The sequence below is a fragment of the Sceloporus occidentalis genome, unplaced genomic scaffold, assembly GCF_023333645.1.
Source record: "Sceloporus occidentalis isolate IW3139 unplaced genomic scaffold, rSceOcc1.0.p SCAF_7, whole genome shotgun sequence".
Lineage (NCBI taxonomy): Eukaryota > Metazoa > Chordata > Lepidosauria > Squamata > Phrynosomatidae > Sceloporus > Sceloporus occidentalis.
Window position 1 is genome coordinate 10,292,082 of NW_028316987.1, and position 19,753 is coordinate 10,311,834.

General features: G+C 42.2%; 1 protein-coding gene across 6 annotated transcripts in view; it reads right to left on the reverse strand.

Annotated features, from left to right (window-relative positions):
* LOC149309161 (retinoic acid receptor alpha) overlaps positions 1 to 19,753 on the reverse strand; it is a 250,027-nt gene that overhangs the window by 42,517 nt on the left and 187,757 nt on the right. The window contains exon 1 of one of the 6 annotated variants that reach the window (XM_089531875.1): positions 2,076 to 2,094. The exons of the other annotated variants lie outside the window; for them this stretch is intronic. The gene's annotated coding sequence lies outside the window, so the exon portion shown is untranslated. Of the gene's footprint in view, positions 1 to 2,075; positions 2,095 to 19,753 lie in introns of those variants that run through there. 6 annotated transcript variants of the gene reach the window in all.

The window sequence follows — 19,753 nt, forward strand, 5'->3', positions numbered from 1 at the left end:
TGATTCCTCAGATTCCTTAGTTAGGGATGATGGAGACTGCAGACCAAAACATCTGGTTAGCATAGAGAAATATGCCCGCTACACACACACAAACACACACGCAATACATAACCAGTCAAACTCAGATACACAAGGACACCCACTTACTCAAAAATCGATGAAGTAATTCTTCTTTCTCCCACATCACATCATCCAGGCAAAGTACTCTTAAAAGACTGACAAATGTATTGTGACACAATATTGCATGAACTAGACACATATTTAAAAACAAAATATTAGTATGTGTGTGTCTGGTCTCCAGAGATCTCACCAGCTCTTTTTCCCAAAACCCAAAGTGCCTAGATGAATGAGTTTTTAAAAATTTATTTTGGCTGATGGATGGGTATCTACTGCAGGTCCAAAATGTGTTTGGGAGAGCAAAGCCTTAAAATGAAGAAATGGGGCAGCAAGATGTTTGTGCAAGCAGGACTCTTCATTTTTGGAATTATTATTTCTCTAATGCAGGAGGAACTGGTGCATCAAGGACCACAGGAAATAGACCAGCCACCCAGCTAGCTACACAGTTCCAACCCCTGGTCTAGCCAAACAGCACCAATGACACAACCCAGATTCAAGGCCCTCTATTCCAAAACCCACCCCTTATGGGAAAATCTTCCATATATTAAAATCTCACTGACACCAAAATGCCCACCAAGGATGCTCCACAAGAATAAACCTAGCTCATCTGGACTTCTCATTATGCTGTAAACAGGACAAGGTTGGAAAGGCATCCATCATGCAGAGCATTTCAGATGACACAAGACAACTGGGTGAACCACATGTTATGGGAAAAGGCCAAACATTTCAGGGATCCACCAAATGAAATGCTGTGCATATTTGAAATATTATTTCAGACCTACCTTTTGCACTTTTCTTGCCTTCAGGGGTGTATTCATAATGCTCAGCTATACCAACTTAATGGCATGTTTCCGTCCTACAGAATCCAGGGATTTGTAGTCTGGTCAGGTAGTTAGGATGCTTTAGTGTACTCCTCAAAACCAAGGCATTGGAGGGGGGGGGGGAGATTCTCACCAAACTGCAAATCCTAGGATTTCATAGGACCAAAACAAGATTTTTGTTTGTGTGACTTACCCAAGGTTACCCAGCTGGTTTACAGGGCCAAACTGGGAATTGAACCCTGGTCTCCAGAGTCACAGTCCAACACTCAAAACCACTATGCCACGCTGGCTCTCATTAAAGTGGTATCGGGATGCTATAATTGTGAAATGTGGATACACAGCAGGTGTAGTGGAGCATGTTGTTCCACTGTCAGTGTCAATGGACAAGACTACTTCCTGTGTATGGAAGGGTGAGGGTGCCATCTTGTCCTTGTGTCAGACACCGAAACAGTGGCATCACTAGGGGTGTGGATCGCACCAGGTGACACCCTAAGAGGGGTGACACCAGTACTCCTGTATAAATATTTTCAGGTCATGCACATGATATTGTAAATATTAAAAGTATAATTTTGATTTTGCTCATTGAGTATGTCACAACTATTACCATTAGATTCAACGATACATGGGAATTATGATTTATGAGTAATATTGGTACAAAAAAACATGACTAAAGATTCTGTATGGTTTGGCACGGGAGGAGGTCAAGTGGTGGGTGACACCATGAGTTAGCGCACCGGGTGACACCAACCCTAGTGACCCCACTGCACTGAAGTGCCTTTGGTTGCCCTGTTCCTTACAAATCTGGTCTGGAAAAAAATCCCACTCCCCATCTTCTACATTCCTTGCTTCGGGAGACACATGGTTTGACCTTGAAATACAGGCTGAAATTTCAAAAGGAGGATATTCTCTCTCCCATCTCTGACAGCCCCCTCACAAAGAATCCCGGGAGGCCTTGAATCAGGCTTTTACTTTCATGTTTAGAGAGCACACCTTTGTTTGACAAAGTGAGTCAACAGGGATTCTTCTCTGATGCTGCTTGGCCTATAGATTACTGAAGGAATGAAACACAAATTTAATGGAAGGGATTTTTTAAAAAGAGTTGGGGCAACAGCATGTTTGACTGGGCAAGTCTCCTACCTTTAGATCTATGTATTTCTCGCTTTTTGAATACTGTTTCCTCAATTGGATCACAGTTTTTTTCTTCCTCAAATCTTCTGAGAATGGGCGCTGCCACTTTCTCAAGTATTGCGTTTGCACATATTTTCACACCTGGCCACACCAATGGGAGTGCCAGGCATTCAGGTTACACTCATTTGTTGTTGTGTAAGTCATTTCCTAAGGTGAACCTATCATGGGGGTTTTCTTGGCAAGATTTGTTCAGAGGACGTTTGCCTTTGCCTTCTTCTGAGGCTGAGAGTGTGTGACTTGTTCAAGGCGAGTTTCCGTGGCCAAGAGGGAATTTGAACCCTGATTTCCAGAATCACAGTCCAAACCACTGCATTACACTAGGCATTTACACTGTTTCCCAGAAGTACTGTTGAATATTACTAGATTGTTACTGAATAATTCATTACAAGCAAACTATTAAAATGGCTGCCTTTTTAAGATACGGAAGGAAGTGTGGGAAAGTCTATAACAAAACCAAACACCTGATCATAATCCCATTTTAGCCATATCAGGGGAAATCCTTAAGAGAGAGCCAATGTATTGGCTCTTTACCATTTGAGGCTTCTACCTCCAACAAAGGTGAAACAATTTTTTTTAAAAAACTGGGATTGCAACTATATGTTTTGCCTTTTTTCCTTATGCAAAAACATGGAGCTTCCTGATAAATTCTGTGTTCCCTGCTTAACAAAGGGGATTGTGGCCTCACAATAGGATGGAGACAAACTGGATCTCAAAGGGTGTATCTTTTTGTCTTGGTAATGGTATTTAAATTTTATTTCTTGGACTTTAAGAATCTCCCAGTAGGGACATAGGCAGAAGGAGGAGACATTATGAAAGCAACTTCGGGTTATTTCTTTCAGCGCTGGTTCAGCCACCCTGGAGTTTATGGGGGTGGAAAAATGTCCCTCTGCCCCTGTGCAGTTGCTCACACCAGACATAAAAAAGAACCTTAAATGGACCTTAAAGCAGCTTTCATTAATATAACACTGGCTGTGATACTGATTATTGATGTTGAACTAAAAAGATATGAAGTGACTATGATATTTACTGTCCAATTGACTACACAGTATTTAGTTCATTTTCTCATGAGGCAGGAATCTATTAGGGTCTTGAGAGGTTGCTGGACTGCAACTCCAAGCATTTCTTGTCACTGATTCTGGATGTATCCACATTGCATAAATAAAGCAGTTTGACACACTTTAACTGTCAGGGACCCATCCTGTGGGATCCAGGGATTTGTAGTTTGGCGAGGTGTTCAGCCTGGTCTGTCAGAGAGCTCAGGTGCCTCACCAAACTACATACCCCAGGGTTGTGGAGAACCATGGCAGTTAAAGTGGTGTCAAACAGTGCACATACACCCTTTGTTGACTAGGGCAGGGCTTATCTGATGTGGGCCATGAGCAATTGTTTTCTTCCAATGGGTCAGGGACACAGCACCATATTTGTGCCCATTGGCTACAACTATTTTGTTGTTGTTGTTGTTTCCTGGAAAACTGCCAAGGACCAGCAGCCAAAGCTTCAGGAATGGCATCATTCCAGGGAACACCACTTTGACTAGAACTGGGCTAAGGTTAATGGAAGTTACAGTTCAACACCTGTGTTATTCCCATCCCTGATATAATGGTTTGCTGCTGTAATTAAGCAGCAAACAATGTTAAAAAAATTAACATGTTATAATATTTTTAAATATTTATTTTATTTATTTTAAAATTAAAATTCTTGGGTGTGGGTATGTGTGGGTGCAAAATAGGGCTTATGTTGTGCTTGCAGCCTACCCTATCCCCACACCTGGATCAAAGTGCAAAGTCACACTAAAATTCACACATTTTACTCACACACTAATTTATTAAATTTATACCATGCCTTGCTCCTAGCAAGTGGCACTCAGGGTGATCAAGACAAATTAAATACAATGAAGACGTAAAAAGCCAATTAAAAAGACATCAATTAAAGGAAAAAACACTCAACTAGTTCAATAAAAAAAACCTTTAGCAACAACCTTGTTTTGATCCCAGAGGTCTGTCTCAATAAAAACATCTGTGATCTAGCAGGACAGATCTTTTTATTCAAATGGTGCCTTCCAGGTGTGTTAATTAATTAATTGATTACTTTTATTCCACCCTTTTATTGTGAGATTTCAGGATGGCAACAAGGTAAAGCAATATGAACAATTTCAACAATTCCAGATTAAAATAATTAAATATTTTAAATATTAAACTACTCAAGCAAGTGAAAACATCTTTTAAAAGGCCAGAAGAAGCTTTTAAAGACCATGCACAGGCTTGAAAGCAAATTAGACCCCAGAACTTTCATTGTTCCCGATTAGTATACCACTAACCATGCCATCTGGGGGATTCTGGGAGCTGTAATCCAAAACAGGCACACTTCAAATCTTAGGTGATAACTATATTGGATGAGATTTTTATTTTGCTACCCAAATGCAGAGGTTGTCAGGCTAAAAAGAAGAGGCATCACTCTCTACCATGGAAAAGTCCTTCTGAAGAGCAGGAATAAAATCCCTTCAGACAAAAACAAACAAAACACAACTCAAGTTGGCTAACCCAACCTTGCAAACATCCCCAGCATGATAAAGTTAGTCCTCTTCTGCTAGTTATGAAAGAAAGTAAGATACTGGGATTTATAGGATGAGGCGTCCAGATAGGGATGAGCAGAACCCCTCTCTCCTCTTCTCCCCCTGCAAGTACCATTCACTGCACTTGGAAAGAAGAACAGGAAAGAGAAACATAGCACACTCTGCATCAATTTGCAAAATTGAAACTCCCATGTCCGACTGAGCACAACTCCTGGGAAAGGGCATCTCAAGTGAGGCCCCAGGAAAGATACTTTGCCAACGCAGTGGACTTGAAAACCCATAATTCAGGATAGAAGATACAGGCGTTGAAGGGCTTCTTGGCATGTTTCCACAGAAAAGAACGCTTCACGTCCTAAAATAGGAGTTTCCGACTGTGTTACAGGAAAATCCCAAGGTTTACTTTTAAGAACAGGGATGGGGAGGTTCCAGCCTTCATTCCCCTCCTAATGCTCCCCACTCCAGCGAACAGCCTTGTTTTGTTCACTGATGTCCAGTAATGGCTGCTGGGCCCCAGATCAGTAGGACAGCAAATCCATTCCAAGGCTGCATCCACACTGCAGAAATAATCCAATTTGACACTACTGTTACAGTCATGGCTCAATGCCAGGGATAGGCAACCCTTTTGAGCCGGGGGCCGGGTTGCTGTCCCTCAGACAACTGGGGGGGTCTGAAGCCAATAAATAAATAAATAAATTTTTAAAAATTAAATAAATAAATAAACCGGGACAAATGTAGGACAAAATTTTCAAATGGAGGGCACTTTTTTACATAAAAAATGGAGGACACGCGAAAAAATTTGCTGATTTTTAAAAAAATGTTAAGATAAATGCATGTTTCTGAGGCTTCTATAGACAATTGCTCCACCATGCCCCTCGCGTGAGACGCCAAAGGCCACGGCGGCAATCGGCGGCAGGACCGGGCTGGGGCCGGTCCCAAGGCCTCACCGGGCCGCATCCGGCCCGCGGGCCGCAGGTTGCCTACCCCTGCTCAATGCTATGACATTCTGGAAATTGTAGTTTGTTTCGACACAAAGCTCTCTGACAGGGAAGGCTAAATGTCTCACAAAACTACAATTCCCAGAAGTCTATAGCATTGAGTTAAATCTGGTGTCAAACTGGAGTGCAAATGCATCCCAGATTTAGTAAAAACTTTAAAGGCAGCTAGAGCCAAGGGTCTTCTGGACCCAAGCCCCAAAATAGGTTCAGCTCTACATAGTTTCTTTTAAAGGTCATAGTAAAACACAGAATAGACACTGGGGCTACAAAACAGTGGAAGGTTTATTGGGTGTTAAAAGTGAATATGTCACTGAGGGTGTGTACGAATGGAAGTATGTGTGCGTTGTGTATCTATAAGAAGCCACACCCATATTCATTGTGACCTTATCCAATTTTTCCATCACTGCCCATCACTGGTTTACAACTCCTGAAAGGCTAGCCAGGAGAGAAATGTAGTTCCCTTATGTTTCCCACTCCTGACGCTGAAGCCTTCTCAATGGGTGTTCATGGGGATTTTTTTTTAAAAAAAAGTCTTGCTGGATCAGAATAAAGGCCTACCTAGGGTTTGTGGATTAATGTATCTTCTCTTTACTGATATTAAGCCACAGGATGAAACAATGACTATAGCTGCATACAGAAGTATAAAAACTTAAATATTGTCTTTGAATTGCAGGGTGGGGAGTCAAATTTACTTTTTCTTCCTTTTTTATTATTTTTTTGCTTTTTGTTATATTATGTTGTATACTATAATATGTAAGACTACACAACTATGCAAAAGGGACTGTTATAGTGCATAATGTCATATTGTAAGGTTTCTTATAAGAATCAATATAGGCCCTGTACAGATGGGCCCTTTGCAGCATCATGGCGACATGCTAGGGTTGCCTCGAGGCATCACGTGCACACGCCCCGCAACCCTAGCACATCACCATGACGACATAGCTGTGCGGCACCATCCAGACGGCGCGCACAGCTATGACGTCACTGCTGCGCAGCATCCAGCTTAGGCGCAAAAAGGAGTCGCTTTTCAGCGCTCTTTTTTTCACACAACTGCGCCTCGCAATTTGGTTGCTGCGGCGTGGCTTCGCAAAAAAGAGAGGCAGCTCCTGGCCGCCTCTTTCTGGCAGTCTGTACCCCGCCTCTGTATAGTCTGGAGACCAGGGTATGAATATCAGCTTGGCCATGTAAACCCATAAATTGTCTAATCCTGTTTTTAAAGCCATCTACCATAACAATACCATACATCTTATAGTACTGTTATGGTATTGTTATAGTTTGTGAGGGGCAATTGGCTTACAGATTGTAAACCGCTTCGGGAGCGATGAGTTCACACTATTAAGCAGTACAGAAATGTAAATGCTATTGCTATTGCAATTGCACTACACAGTTTAATTATGTGCTGTGTGAAGAACTCCTTCCCCTTTTGTCTGTCCTAAATCTCTCACCACTCAGCATCCAAGCAGATAAGAGCTTGGAAGAAGAAATACAGCTTGCCCAGCACTCTCAAAAGCTTTAACCTACCTGAGTATACCCTTGCCTGCTCAAATGACTTGAAGATAGACCTCCATCATTTATCCGATGCACATTTAGCATGGAATGAGGGCAGGAGACTGTGTACTTACAGTCAGGGTAAGAACCATTTTTCCATGCCCAGGAAAGGCAAGCACGTGGAGTTTCCTTTGAACATCCTCCCCTTCCTCTCCTCCTCCCATCTTCCTCTAGGCCTCTACACTGAATAAATCACAGCTCCCATTTGAGCAAGCGGATCCATTAAAGTGACGGAGAGAGAGGTGTCAATAATTTATCGCCTCTTTTATATAATTTAAGAACTTCCTCAGCGCAGAGCAAGCACTGGCAAACTACAGACTTGACAAGATTTTGATGCGTGATGGCATGTAGCTGGGGAGGAGGGGAGAGAATAGGTAGGACCTCCTTCAAACATGTGGGGGAAGGGGGGAAATGGAGAAAAGAAAAAGCGTTTTGTCTGCATATTTGCCAGTGCTGCTTGCAAATAAAAGAAGGATGCTGGGACAGATGTGCCACAGCTGCTGAGCATAGCTGCAGAGAGATTTTATAGAGGGCTGTCAGTATGTCCCTCATTTGCAGGATGAATATTGTGCAGAGAATGAAGAAATGTTGTCACCAGGATAGCTTTTAATCTGAAATTGCAGGTTATGAGAAGTCATATAGGAAGACATCAACAGCCTGACTGGATCAGATCAAAGGTATTTCTCGTGTAGCATTCTGTTTCCAAAAGAAGATAAGCAGAAGTTACAAAGGGGCTACTGCCATCCTGCCCACTAACCCACTAGCACTTGGTATTCAGAGGCTTAACGTCTCCTGGAGCTCACTGCCCATTTCTAAACTGAGAATATGGGGGTTTTTTTGGCAGGGGGATGAGGTCAGATCTGGAAGCCTATGCTGTTCTCTTCTGAAAGTCCATAACTGTGAAATAAGAGTGAAGAACAAGCTATGTGTTACAGATGACATTACTGACCAAAATTCCTCATGTCATTTTCTTCTAAAAGCAGCTAGGAGAAGAAAGGATTTTGATCAGGGCTGTAGTGTAAAGGTCCAATCCAAAACACCTCCTGTAGCTACTATATGTTTTCAAGGGGGGATATATGCGTCACTACAGTTTTTCATTCTGCATCTAGTAACAAATATGGGTGGATATCACACAATAAAGTGTGAGTCAAGCCAGCCTCACAATTTCTTTTAGAAGAAGATGATCCAATTATGAATCTTCCCACATTATGTCTTGTTCTAAATATTCCTCAACCATCCTGTCCTACATTTTGGTTTTTAAATCTTACTTTTGATGTGCATACTTATAAAGATGTTATGGGGTTCTTCATACTCCTAGAGTGAGCTGGGCAACTCATGGCTATCTAGAGGTTGTGAGACTGCAGCCCCCATGATCACTCACCACTGGTTAGGAATGTTGGAAGTTGCAGTCCAACAACATACAGACGGCAAATCCTTCTTCACTTTCCTCAGTAAATAGTGGTAGTTGGCAGTGGGGGCAGCAAATGTGCTGTGAGGTTTACTTGGAACTTTAAAAGGACTATCCAAGGTGCTGAACCCTATCCCCAAACTAGGTTCACCACCTTGAACATCTGCTTTAAAATTTGGACTAAAACCTGCAGTGGATTCACTGCCTCACCGATACAGGAGCCATCAGTTTCCACTGCTAGTAAAATAGTGATGGTTTGATTTCTGGGATTAATTAAAGAAGTGTATAAATCAGTTATCATTCAAAGATACAGTTGTGTTAGTCTAGAATATCAGTATGCAAGGCTTAGGCTACAACTTCTATACAATTTAGTGTCAAAGGTGCTGCAAGATCACTTTCCCTGGGTTATGTGTGAGCCAAGTGGCAACAAAACAGATTCAAGAGTATCTGGTTCCAGAATTTACTTGGCATGGAGTCATTCTGTGGCCTTGGTAAATTACTAAAACCATTGTCTCATTGAATTTTGGACTCAGGAAGATACCTTAGAGGTCATGCAGTCCAACCCCTGCTCAACAGGGTTTCAGAGTGCAAGATGCAATCCAGAGTGCAAGATTGCTGGATTCTTGACAGATTACCATTAAGCTTCTGCTTAAACTTCCTCTAGTTTAGGAGAATGTATTACACACACAGGCAGACTACTGAATGATTTTTATTGTCAAGATGCTTCTCCTAATACTTATCTGAAATAGACTTCCCTACAAATCTCCACTTCTTTGGTTCTCTTAGTTCTCCCTCCAGGCCTTGGAGCAACAGAGAACAAGTCTTTTCATGATAGTCCTTCAGATAGTACAAGGCCACTTTAAATCTACTTTTAAATCTTCTAATTTTCAAGCTAAATAGAACTAAAGTCTTCCCTCATCCTATCTGGTTTACAAACCCAGCACCCTTCCTGGTCATCCTCAGTTTCTAGCAGAATAAAAGGGGAACAACAGTAGTTTACTTCACATTTGTCTCCTGTTAAAAAGCAATGCACAAAAAGACTCGAATGTATTTCTAGGAAAGCAGGACTGCATTAGGTGATAGGAATGAGTAGAGGTCTCATCCCATAACATAGGTGATTACAAGGACAGCTTTCGTTGCTTGGTTTAGGGCAAAGCAGAAACTCCTCTCCATCTTATAATTTACAAATATGGAACTAGCTGCAAGAGATATCCAGGTTCTTTCATCTTCAGGAGAGTGGGAATTTTGTGGTCCTCCCAACATTATTGGACTGTAATTTCCATCATCCTATCCCACATCCACTGCCTAGGATTGCTGGGAGTCAGAGTACAACAGCATCTGGAGGGCCACACACTTTCTCAACCCTGATTTAAAGTGCCTGTGTGTATGTGGAACTTATTTACCCTACAGAATCCACACATTCTCTCCCACTGTGCTTCTGTTTGCCCTGCCCACCCCAACAGATAACTGTAGAAACAGAAGTCCAGCTGCAAACCAGATGTTAGTGGAGCATCCGAGGTAACTCTCCCTTCCTTTCGAGGAGAATGGAAGCCTCACTCAGCTGCCTGGAATCCACACACTTTGCTTTTTCCTCAAGCCCTATGGACAGGAAACTTGGTTAGACACACCCCAGACATCCTTGCAAGAGAAAGAGCTCCTGCCAACCTCCATGCTTCTTTCCCCAGCCACCCAAAATCCTTCCACCTCTGAGCCAGCAGGGATGCCACTGAATAAACAGGGACCTCCCTGCCTCATCGGCCTTCTCATCTCCCAGCTGGATCAACAGATGTCTCTCTGCCCAGCTGCCCTTGCATAGCCCGTCTCAACTTGCAGCCCCTGTCCTTAATCCATACTCAGTGGCAGCCTTGGAGCTAGGCCAGAGGGAAGACAAACAGCTTGCTTAGATCCAGTGCTCTATTTAATAGTACTTATTATTTATTAAGCATGTATAAATTAAGTGCTGTATGGAATATAAGACCAACAAAGCCCTACCCACAAGGTTACAATCTAAATACCCCTCTGTCCTTCCCTCAAGGCACACACAAACACAGAGAAAGAAGGAATGGAAACTAAAGGAAGCTGAAGGAGGATGTGATCGACAGCAAGAGTGGGAGAATTTGCAGCCCGCCAGAAGTAGTTGCACACCCATCAGCCCCAGCCAGCATGACCAATGACCAGGGATGGTGAGATTTGTGGTCTGGAAACATCCGACCAATGGCCAGGGATGGTGAGATTTGTAGTCTGGAAACATCTGTAGGGATATAGGCTCTTCACCCTTGGCTTGCAGCTTCAAAGAAATGGAAAACAAACAAAAGACTATAAATTCTAAGTACCGTCAAGAGTCAAGCCTCAAAGTAGCATGGCTGTTGACAAATTTCCAACCCCTCCCCCCCAAAAAAACCAGACGTACCAAGAAAAATATGAGGAACATTTGCCCCCCCAAAAAAATCAAACATGCTACTTCCTAGGCACAGATATACATTCTAGAAATGACTGTGTTTGTACATATGAATTTCCATGAATGTTTTCTTAGGCAAGGAATATTCAGAGGTGGTTTGGCATTTCTTTCCTTTGAAATATAGCCCACAGCACCTGGTATTTGCTGATGGTCTCCCATCCAAGCACTAGCCAAGGCTGACCCTACTTAGCTTCCATGATCAGACAGAATACCATGCCTTTAGAGTATATTGTAGAAATAATTACTATAATTCTAACACAGGATAGCTCATCCCACCAGGAGAGACACGTAATCTGTGTGCCTGCCCATTCCAGATGCTGCCTGCTGCTGACAGGCAATCTCAAGGCTTCTATTGCTCCTTCCTCTTATGGCCCTTTGCATGTGTGTGCGTATGCCTTCACTCTATTTACCAAAGACGTACTGCACAGCTCTTTTGACCTAGGTTGGGCAAAGTGTGGCCCATGAGCTACATGCAGACCTGGGGTCCAATTTGCAGTCTCTGATGCCTTCCAACCCTTTAAACATCTTTTTCCAATTGTGCTGATTTTGGGGCAGTTTTCACCTCAAAAATAGGTAAATGAGCTTGCAACTAGCTGCAAACTGGCTCCTACCCCTTAGGCTTCCCCACCTGAAATCGGGCAAAGTGGTGGCCAAAAGTGGCATAGCATCCTTTCTGCCACAGCACAATGCAACAGTGCAACCTGGCAGGGGCAAGGGAATTGATTTCCCCCTGTTCACAGTTGGAAGACACCTGTAAATGGAGGACTGTAAACAGTCCAAGTGGTCACCTTCCTTGGAAGACCTTACTCCTATATCCCAAGGGCAGTTGGCGGCAGCTGTTCTGTCATAAAGACATGCTCTAAGACATCCATCTCTTCCCTTGTGTTTTTTCAAGTATTCTAGGGAAACTCTTCATATGGAACAACAGTTCCTATGCTCTGCTCAGCTCGAATTGAGTCCTGCCTATATTGCACAGAAAGGGAAAAGGAGTCACTAACAGAAAGTAGATGTCTGGCTTTTTGTGTTCCTGTGCCGCAACCCAGCCTTCCAGGTAAGACAACGGGGGTAATGGCAGTTGTGTTGTTTGCCTTCAAGTCATTCTTACAGTGACCCTAAGGCAAACCTCTAACGGGGCTTTCTTGGCAAGTTTCTTCAGAGGAGGTTTGCCTTTGCCATTGCCATCCTCCGAGGCTGAGAGAGTGTGACTTGTCCAAAGTCACCCAGTGTTTTTTCATGGCCAGGATTTGAATCCTGTTCTCCAGAGTCATAGTACAACGTTCAAACAACTACACCAAGTTTAAAAATATTTATTGGGCACTTTTCTGTTCAAACAATACGTATAGCAGCATACAAAACATAGAAACATCTAACTAAAAAGCAACAAGCAGCACATATTTTTACTTTACTGCCTTTACCTGTTCTTGTAAAAGGAGGGGAAGTACTAAACTCTTCTGATTTATACAGAGGGGAGTCCTGGAGATAATCTTTCCTTGAAAGAGTGAAGTGGCTATACTAAGTCACTACACCACAAAATTAACACACAGGCAACCTCTGGAGCTGACAACCGAATGGGGAGCCACTACTGTATTTCCTAATGACAACTCTAGTTTAAATCCACCAAGCCTGAATCTCTAATAAAATCTCTAAGCCTTGATTCCTATAGTTCACAATAAAAAGTTTGCAACTTTTTTTAAAAATTGGCGGATATTTTCAAGCCGTTGTTATTTGAATCTGTGGGTAAAGAATCTGTTGATACAGAGGGCTGACTATACAGTTTCTGAAGACTGGGATGGGCTTGTACCCAGGAATGCTGGTATGTATGTCAGTTTTCTCTGATTCAGTTTTCTCTGATTCAATAGCCCTGTATTTTATAGTATCATATTTTATACTAAGAATAAAGTTTATGCACACATATTTATCTGTTTGAATATGCAAGAGTGAAAGAACATGTTCACATAAACATCATGATAATACATTTCTCCAAGCATTAATCTATCCATCCACATACGTACAATCTCTTGCAGAAATACACACCCATGCACTTCTTTTGAAGGGTTTCCTTTCTAAAAAGAAGAGGTTTCTGCAGTTCAAGTGGAACCTCTTTAAGCTTTTCAACATGGAAGAAGGGAAGGGCTTAAGCATACTCAATGGAGAAATAGAAAGCTCTCTTGACTGTAACTTCAGGCTGAGTGCTGGCACTTGAAAACAGCTTCTGGGCTGCTAAACCCAGGGTCAAATTTGCTCTGCTTTATCTTTTCCCCCAAGTACAGAAAAGAGAACTCAGGGGTCCAGGCTTTCTCAATATCAAAACATGAACATCTATTACTAATTTATCTGTAGCTAATTTAAATTTGCAAACAGTTTAAAACACTCCACCCACAAAACTCTCTCTTATTGGGAGAATGATTCATTCTGCCAATAATTCTACAAGAGAGGCCACTCTCCGACTGTGTGTGTGCATGTGCACATGCATGCAGAGAGATGTGTATTTGTGACTTGTGCTTTTCAACTGTTAGCTCTCAAAGTGACTAAAATAAAATACAACAAATATATGAAAAATTGCATGCTTAACACACAACAAAGTAAAACAAGCAGCAACATTATAAAGGCCCATTCTTTATACAGAAATTGATGCTGGGCTAAGGTGGTAAAGGTTGGACTCACAAAAGCAAACTCTTTTTTTTCTTTTCTCTTTTAGTGCTGAGTTGCACAGACTCATTCTAACTTGCCTAGGTTAGTGCTATGCAAGACTCTTTTACAAGAATCCAGCTGGAAGGGGACAGGAAGTAAAACCCAGAAATGGTGGATCTAAAGCTTTTGTTTTGGATCAGAGGAAAGAAGGAGGGTGTCTTCCACCCTGTTCCCCACTTTTTTTGGCTCCTGTCAGCTAGATCTCAGGGTGTGGCTGGGAGGCAGCCACTCTGTGCAGCTTCCTGAAGATAAGATCTCGGCAGTGAAGGGCCCCAGCATGCTTCAAATTCCTGGGCTGGCTGGAAACAGACAGAGCGCTCTCTTCGACAAACAGCAGAGTGCAGATAACACAAGCAAGAGGAGGATGGACAGATCTCTGGACCTAGTGCCATTTCAACTCCCCATTACCCTCCACCCAGGACGAAGTACCACCTTACTAGTTTTCATCTGAGCAAGGGGCTTGGCAGCCAAGGAACTGATTTGCGGTGCTTGGACTTTGTCCCAAAATGCTTGGCATAAATGCCCCTCGGCAAGCACAGAGTGCACTTCCCTCCCAATGTCTGTGTGGGTTTAAGGGGTTCAACTTACAAGTCAATATTTCCAGCTCCCAGGCAAGCTGGAGCTCAACACATCCCTTTTTAGAAATTAATGGTACTTGAGGATGAAAGATTCCCACATGTGTTCTCCCATTCCAGTCTTCAGAAACTATCCAATCAGTCCTCCATATTCTTCATCTACAGATTCAAACAACAACCGCTTGAAAGTATTCACCCCCAAAATTAAAATAAATTAATAAAAAAATAAAACCCAAAATACATTGATTTTGCCATTTATACACAGGACACCATTTTATTATGCCACTGTATGTAACAGAACTTGAGTATCCATGGATTTGGGTATCTATGGGGTGTCACTGAACCAAACCTCAGTGGATACAAAGGGCCCGCTGTATTTTTTTAAAAAAAAAATAGAGCGTAACATTTTCTTGTTTTCAATTTCAGCACAAACTCCCAACAGCTTGGGAATGTTATCTTTTGCACTATGACTCCCAGAATCCCCCAATCAACAGTGGCTGGGAAAAGGGGGGGGTGAGGGTTTTCTGGAAATTACAGTCCAAAATTGTAACATTACTGCCTGTGAAGTAGAATTCAAAAAATGTTATTCCAGCATTTCCATGCGTAATTGGTCCAAATAATAGAATATTTACTAATATTTGATTATGGGAAATTGTAGCACCCAGTTTCCTATTTTACTTGCACAACATATAGAAACAGTAGGTGGTGGCAGTCATGAGACCCTTGAGGTGAGGCCTGAAATGTACCGCTACTACAGTTAGCCCTCCATATCCACTGATTTTTTTATCCAAGGATCTAAGCATCCACAGCTTGAAAATATTTTTAAAATATTTAAATTCCAAAAAGCAAACTCTGATTTTGCAATTTTATATAAGGAACACCATTTTACTATGCCACTGTATTTAATGAGACTTGAGCATCCATGGATTTTGGTATACACGGGGGGGGGGGGGGGGTGTCTTGGAACAAAACCCCAATGGACAGCAAGGGCCCACTGCATTAAGCTGTTGCTGCTCCGGACAGAACACAGTTTTTTTGGATGTAGCTTTTCAACATGTACACATGTTCTCAGCCTCAGGGGAAGGCAATGGCAAATCTCTTCTGAACAACAAACCCCATGATAAGTTCACCTTAGGGTAGCCATAAGTTGGAAAGCACACAACACACATTTCCCTGATGATAAACTGAGGGTGAGCTAAACATTGTAGAGGATTCTGGGAAGTGTTCTAGGGCACATCTTACACAGAGATCTCCCAGTGCTCCACAGAAATACATGTGTGCTCCACAGTACAGCCAACACTCTCCTGTATATTCTGCATGCAATGGCAGACCACAGTCTGAGCAGAGGGAGGTTCACCACTGCAGGATAAGGCATTCCCTGTACCCTTGAATCACATACACTAGTGTCTATACATTTTAAGATGTGATATTGGAGAAGTGTGCTGAGGATACTGTCAATGGCTAAAAAGACAAAGAAATGGGTCCTAGAACAGATCAATCCTGAAATCTCCCTGGACGCCAAAATGACTACACTAAGGCTGTCTGGCCACATCACGAGAAGGCACAAGTCGTTAGAAAAGGCAATAATACTAGGAAAGGTGGGGGAATATAGAAAGAGAAGGAGACCACATGCTAGATGAATGGACTCTATTAAGGAAATCGCAAGAATGAATTTACAGGACCTAAGCAGAGCGGTGGAGGATGAGAAGTCTTGGAGATGTCTCATCGACAGGGTTGCCATTAGTTGAGATCGACTCGAAGGCGGTTAACAACACCAAAGGCAACTGCATAGGACTCATGAGAAAATTTTCCCCCATGCCTCCCCATAGGCCATACCCCCTTCTCATCAAGCCCAAATAACTCCTTTTTCCTCTACAGTCCCTCTTAAAATGGCAGCAGGATATACCACTGTGTCACTTCCTGTCACCATTTTGAGAGAGAATACAGAGGAAATATCTGGGAAGGGTAGTACAAAGCTCTGGGAAAATTGTGGAGTGGGGTTATTTTTGTGTGTTTTCATGCATTTGGGGGGTTTTCTGCATGATGGGGGGTAGCATGAAAATTGGGCCAAATCTTTTTCAATTAAAATAATATGAGGGTTTAGGGGTACTGTTTGGGGGGGGGGGTCTATTGGCCACATGTGACCTTTGGGCTACACTATTCTCACCTAGGTGGAGAAGCTGCCTTTCTGGGAGTTCTGTCTGATCTTCTCCTTGAGGAATTCCCAGGTTTCATTCCCCAAAGCACTGCTTGAAAACCACAGGTCTAGAGCTCACAGGGTCTTCCTAAGAGCTTCTAGGTCACAATTTAAGGCCCTTTCGTGATCTGACCCCCACACTAAAAAACAAAGGCATGCTCAAAGTTGAGCATCAAGAACTACAACCTGTATAAATTTCACAAATTAATGCATACGTTTTCTTTAGAGTGCAAAATTTGTCCTGGTTCTGCTAATGCAGAGAAGGCAGCAAAGAACTTATGCACAGCTCTGACTACAAGAAATTCCGCTCTGCCTTCTGAGATTTTGCAATAAATTACTTACCCATCTCCCATCCTTTCTTCTTAAAAGAGTGGAGCGGGGGGAGAGACGGAATCAAGAGGAGGTTTTAACTGTATGGCCATGCAGTGGGACTTCAGAACTGCAATATACCTTTTGCCTACTGATCCATTCAGTGCTCCAAGCTCTGCATTTCTCAGGCTCCAAACCTATGGATGCTTTCATGGGAATAAATCCCATTTAATACAGTAGGATTTAGAATGATTGTGGTCTAAGTACCACCTTACTAGCTTTCATCTGAGCAAGGGGCTTGGCAGGCAAGGAACTGATTTGCGGTGCTTGGACTTTGTCCCAAAATGCTTGGCATAAATGCCCCTATGCAAGCACAGAGTGCACTTCCCTCCCAATGTCTGTGTGGGTTTAAGGGGTTCAACTTACAAGTCAATATCTCCAGCTCCCAAACAAGATGGAGCTCAACACATGAATTCCCACTCAGCCATGGAAACCCACTGGGTGACGTTGGGCAAGTCACGCTCTCTCAAACTCAAAAGAAGGCAAAAGCAAACTCTCTCTGAACAAATCTTGCCAAGAAAACCTTGTGATAGCTTTGCCTTAGGGTCACCATTTGCTGTGTGCCTTCAAGAAACAACTTGAAGGCACACAGCAAATAAGTTCTACTTTTGTTGCTCAGACAGACTATGTCCCTGTGACTCTGACCAAATAGAGACAACAGATCACGTACTACTCAAGTGCTCACACTACAGGGACATCCACCTCAGCCTTATCTCACTTCTACTGTATAATATATAAATGTATAAATATCAAGGATGCACCAGTCATTTTTACACTTCTTTGCTGCTTTCAGACAATCCGGATATAACATATGTTGCCAGATTCTGTGCAGGTGCAATTAAAACCCAACAGGCAATGATCTTTGCAGTTGGCTAATATTAATCTTGCCCCACCACACTGGATTGTACACTGGATATTTTAAATACTGTTTTTAACCTGTGTTTTTACCTTGTTTTTACTATTACCTTCTTTTATTCCGTATCCTGTTTTTACCTATGCTGGTCTATGACCATAATAAAGATGAACTGAACTTTTGCTGTTGTTTGCCGCTAAGTCATTTTTGACTTATGACGATGCTGGGGTGAACCTATCATAGGGTTTTCTTGGCAAGTTTCTTCAGAGGTGGTTCGCCATTGCCATCCTCTGAGGCTGAGCGTGTGGGACCTGACCAAGGTCACCCAGTGGATTTTTATGCTTGAGCAGGGAACTGAACCCTGATCTCCAGAGTACATCACACTGGCTCTCTTACCGACAAGCAAATATAAGTGTAAATGGGTTGTAAATATATGAAAGGAGGTAACTGACTCAGCCTTAAATAAGGGAGACACAGAGAGTGTGATTGGAGAGTCATGCAACTATTTGGACACGCTGTGAAATGGCAGTGAAATGGTAGTCACCTCTTCATATTCATATATATATATATATATATATATATATATATGATGGTGGGCAATGGGGACTCTAGTTTATTGTGGTTTTTATGTTTCAGTTTTAAATCAGCTATCCAATTTCTGCCTGGTCAAACTGCATCACACCCATTTCGTGCCACAAGCATAAAAGTGGGGTTGGGGAACAGAGTGCAGACACTAGCAAACGTATTACATCTCATTACTTTGACCATTAGCCTCCTCTCGCTTCTCCACTGAGAGCCATCCAGCATGCAAACAAGATGCATTTCTTTAATAGCCAGACCACAGGTCCCAAAGAGAGAATTGGTTCCCCTACAAATAGCACTTTAATTTCTTTTTAATGAAATGGTGTGGGGTTAGCCTTTTTATTTTATTTTTTTTTCCTTTTGGCCTGGTCACCACACACTGAAAATATACCAGGACAAAATGCCTTTGAACTGGACTGCCCTTTCCTTTTTCTGTATTTTGCTAAAAAAATCTGCAATTATGTTAGCCAATACAAATGAAATATATCAGTAGATTGCTACATTCAACAAAAGATGCATCTTATTGTGTGCACATACTTATAGACAGATACTCCCCACGTGGAGAAAGAGAGATAGAGAAAAAGAGTTTGTTTCAGTATGTTGTTGTATTTATCTTCACACTCCCTTATCATGTAGTCCCAAATATTTCCACTTTACAAACTTTAGAAATGAGGCTGGCAGATACCAACTGGCCTGAGTAAGAGAATTCTTTTTTTTAAATGAAGTTATCTGTCCCCTGACAAGGGATACCATGAAATATGGGACTCACTCTCCAGTACAGCATTCCTTTTCCATCATATTGCCGTTACTCAGTTTCATCATGTTTCATACAACCCTACCTGACAAAAATCCAGTAGAAGCCTAAGACCAAGTCTATTTCTATTCATCAGCTGCTAAAGCTTCTATAGTTTTAAAGATCATGTAGCTCTAGTATAAGTACTGGAACAGAGCGTAAGCCTAAGAGCAGGGAAATGTCTAATTTAAAATAATGTAAGCCGCTATGATAGCCTTTTGGCTGAAGAGTGGGGTATAAATACAATAAATAAATAAATAAATAAATAAATAAATAAATAAATACTGGGACAGAGCAAAAAGGCAATGTGATCCATGTTGTCTACATCTACTACTGAGATATGAGATAATTGAAAGGTAGATTAAGTTCTACTAGCAGCTCTCTGGATATTTTGCAGGTGGTGTCTGGCTCCCAACAGATTAAAAAAATAGCAGGAAAGCTGAAAAGTTTTTTTCCTGCAGGTGAAACACAGATACCTTTCATAGGTTTCCTGCTACGTATGAATCCCTTCTCTTTTCTCTCTCAGCCTTAGAATCATAGAGTTGGAAGAGACCGCACAGGCCATCCAGTCCAACCCCCTGCCTTG